The sequence below is a fragment of the Eumetopias jubatus genome, unplaced genomic scaffold, assembly GCF_037043125.1.
Source record: "Eumetopias jubatus isolate StellerSeaLion01/CBP00866 unplaced genomic scaffold, mEumJub1_p1.0 scaffold_9, whole genome shotgun sequence".
In the NCBI taxonomy this organism is placed as follows: domain Eukaryota; kingdom Metazoa; phylum Chordata; class Mammalia; order Carnivora; family Otariidae; genus Eumetopias; species Eumetopias jubatus.
Genome location: NW_028274815.1, coordinates 48,977,520 through 48,981,385, shown reverse-complemented (window position 1 = coordinate 48,981,385; position 3,866 = coordinate 48,977,520). Strand labels below are relative to the sequence as shown.

Sequence of the window (3,866 nt, the reverse complement as noted above, 5' to 3'; positions counted from 1 at the left end):
GGGCATGGTTTTTAATTTAAAAGTTTCTATTAAGCATCACGCTTTTAAAGACCCATTGATGCCGCTGTGTGTCCCTCTAATCCATTCCCCCCCCCTTACGGCACAACCTCCCGTGTGCGCATGCGCCGTGTTCCCACCCGCGCCCCCAGTGATGAGCAGCTGCGGCTCAGCCCGCTCTGGCTGCGCAAACATCCCTGGGGCGAGCGTCTTTGCACATGTCCCCTTAGTCATCTTCGGATGATCTCCCGGGGCACGTACGCAGGAGCAGGATAGCGGGATCACAGACTGTGCATTTGCCTAATCTGATCCCGTATAGCCAGGCTCTTCTTCTGAAGAGAGGCTGCCCCCAAAGCCCCAAAGGCAAATCTCTGGCACCTCTTGGCATTATCCAGCTTCCTAATTTTTATTAATGTGCTGAGAGTAAAGTGAGATTGTATGGTTGTTCCAATTTACATCTCTCTACAAGAAGTGTGAGCATCTCTTTGTATGTTTCTTAGCCTTTAAGGTCTTCAGGTCCCTGCCTGTTGATATTCTTTGCTGACTTTTTAACCAGGGTTCTTTTTCCGTGCTGATTTACCAGAGTCCCTTGTTTGATGTAGATATTAGTCTGTTGTTGCCTTAGGTAGGGCTGTCTTCTCCCAGCCTGTTATTTGTGCCCACGGCATCCTTTGTTGACTAGGAGTCCTTTCTTTTGGTGTAAGCAAATCCACCCCTACGGCTTATACTTCTGACCTTTCTCATCCTTAGCCCACTGACACTGTCTTCTATTAATGTTATGTATAGTTTTACTTTTCACTTAAAAGGGTTCATGTAAAACCCTGTGGGTGTGCATCTTCCATATAATAGGTAGGGTGCAGTTTTGTTTGGGTTTGGTTTTTCATGTCTTTAAGTGAGTTAGTCTGCCCTTCCCCACTGATTTGTGGCAGCGTTTCCGAAACATAAAGTTCGCAAGGGTCTGGCTCTGCTCCTTTCTGCCTGGTTGATCCCTTGTTTGTTCTTGACCCAGTAACTGCCTTTCTAACACCACGACTTTCTAGGGTGCCTTAATATCTAGCAAAGCAAGTATCTCCTCTTTTCTTTTTCAGACTCGACTGTGCGTGCTAGTCATGGTCCATTATTACTCTGTGTAAATTTTTAGAAAAAGTTTACCAAATCTCTGAAGAAAAATCAGCTTAAAGTTGGATTAGAGTTACAATGAATGTAGTGATTTTCAGAGTAGAATCGGCACTTTACATGTTCACAAGAGCACAGAATGTCTCTGTGTGTTCATGTAATCTTTTCTGCGTTTTCTCAGAATTTCAAAGTTTTCTCTATAGAAATTTTGTGAATTCCTTTGTTAAATTAATCCCCAGTTTATACTTGCTGTGCATGGTCCTTGGTTTTTACTGTATTTGCTGGTTGGTTATTCCAGAGTGTTTCAGCCTCGGCATGAGTGACATTTGGGGCTGGATGATCCTTCGTTGTGAGGGCTGTCCTGTTCACTGTAGGACACCATCAGACACCAGTAGCATCCCCTTCCCCGGTTGTGACAAAATGTCTTCAGACATTGCCAAATGTCCTCTGGGGGTGGGATTGTCACATAAAATACTGACCTAATATTTTTTCCCCAATATTGCATGGGACATGTTTGACCACATAATTATTTACTGCTTACCTGAAATTCAGATTTAACGGATGGTCTTTTTAAATTTTATTTGTTAAATTTATCATCGCTACCTAGGAGGTATAATTGCTCCTAGTTGAGAACCACTGGTATAGAGAAACATTGGAAGTTGGGTAAGTTGATCTTGTTTCTGATAACCTTGCTCAGTTTTATTATTAATTATGATAGGCTTTATTCTGTTGGTTTTTCTATGTAGATGATCATATATTTTATAAATAATTGAAGTTTTATCTTTCCCTTCCATTTGCTCTACCTCCTTTTTTTCCCTTTTCTTACCACATGGGTTAGGATCTCCAGCACTATAATTGCTTCTCGGCCTTTTGGCTAAGATCAAGTGTAGGATCTCCAGCACTATTACACAGTACTTTTTACAGTACACTCTTACATAGTACGTGTTTGTCTCATTCCCAATCTTAAAAGGAATGTGCCTAAATTTTCTCCATTAAGAAAAGTGTTGGCTGTAGGTTTTGGGTACCAATTTAAGGAACTTTTTTTCTATTCCTACTTTGCTAAGATTTTTAATTATAAAATCTTAAATAGATGTTGTATTATGTTAAATGCTTTCTCTGCATCTGTTGAGAAAGATACATGGTTTTTCTCCTTTGGTCTTTACTGTGATGAATCACCTCAGTGCATTCACTGGCAAATCTTTTATTGCTGGGATAAAGTCTATATTTTATATCATTGTTGGGTTAGTTCTTTTTTTTTTTTTAGTTTTTTTTTTACATTTCACTGAAAAGTTTTTATTGGCCTTTTGGAAAGAAACGGGAATTTATTTGCCAGGAAGGATGATCCCATCATACTTCTGCTGGAACCAGTGCATGGCCTCCTTTTTGCTGATTCTGTGTTTGGCCCCAGTGCAGCCTGTCCTGTGCTTCTTGTCTGCGATGCTGAAACCCAGCCTACCCAGCACCACGTAGAAGTCCAGGCCGTAGATACCAATGCTAGGGTCATATTTGATCCCCAGATCGATGTGCTCCTGGATCCCAAAGCCAAAGTTTCCAGTATCAGAGAAGTTATTTTTTCTTAACTCATACTCTCGCACCCTTAGACCTTTTTCCAGGATTTCTTCTGCCTTGGCCCCACGGACTGTGCAGTGGACAGCAATCTTTTCATTTCTCCTGATGTATCTAGCTTTGGAGAACACGAGCGTCTGGCCTGTGAGCTGCTCCAGCACCTTGGCTGCCCGGGTCAGTCTGTCTCGGGTCTCCCCCACACAGATGTTGAGGCAGAGCTTGCAGATGCCAAGTTCCCGCATGGGCTTCTCCTTTCTAATTATCTTATTTTCTGCATTCTCTTTCATAAGTGAAATAGGCCCGTCATTTTTTCCCCTTTGTATTGTCCTGATCTGGTTTTGAATCAAGATTACATGAATTTCACAAAGAAGGCTGAGCAGTTTTCTCTCTTTATTTCATTTATTAAAACAATCTGTGATGGGATAAAGATTATCTGTCTCTGCAAAGTTGGGTAGAACACATCTGAGAAGCCTACTGGGGCTGGCTGGGGCTTTGGGGATAACCACTTCAATTCCTTTGATGCTTATTGGTCTAGTCAAGTAGTCTATACCTTCATATTTCCCAAGAAATTCATCAATAACATCAAGATTGTTACATCGCTTAGGGTACACTTGTCCATAGTACTTTGTTTTTTGTGTTTTTTTTTTTAGGATTTTATTTATTTATTTGAGAGAGAGAGGGGGAGAGAGAGCAAGCACAAGTGGGTGGAGTGGGAGAGGGATAAGCAGACTCCTGGCTGGGCAGGGAGCCCGATGCGGGCTTCAATCCCGGGACCCTGGGATCATGACCTGAGCTGTAAGGTGGACGCTTTACCAACTGAGTCGCCCAGGTGCTGCTGTCCGTAACACTTTAAAACTTTTATTTTAGAAAATTTCAAGCATGTCCTAAAGTAGACAGGATTACTGGCTCCCCTGTGCTTCAGTGGCTCTCAGATCCTGGCCAACCTTGTTTCACCTGTTGCCCCTGCTCAGCGCCTCATGTCAACGGGAAGCAAACCTCTGACACTATCATCACAACTGCAGATGCTCCCGTATAAAGGTTCAAAAGACAAAGACTCTTTTTTCCAACCTATCCACAATGCCATGACCTCCTCCCCAAAACTAGTAATTCCTCAACACTGAGAAACCGCCAGTGTTTTAAACGTCCAGTTGTCTCATAAATAAATATCATTTAAAAAATTTAAATCA

The 3,866-nt window shown here is 42.1% G+C and overlaps 2 pseudogenes; one reads left to right on the top strand and one right to left on the bottom strand.

Moving 5' to 3' along the window:
- Positions 1 to 1,967: 1,967 nt before the first annotated feature.
- Positions 1,968 to 2,047, top strand: LOC114219008 (U2 spliceosomal RNA; annotated as a pseudogene).
- Positions 2,048 to 2,395: 348 nt separating this feature from the next.
- On the bottom strand, positions 2,396 to 3,645 carry LOC114218954 (large ribosomal subunit protein uL5 pseudogene; annotated as a pseudogene).
- Between the last annotated feature and the right edge of the window lie 221 nt (positions 3,646 to 3,866).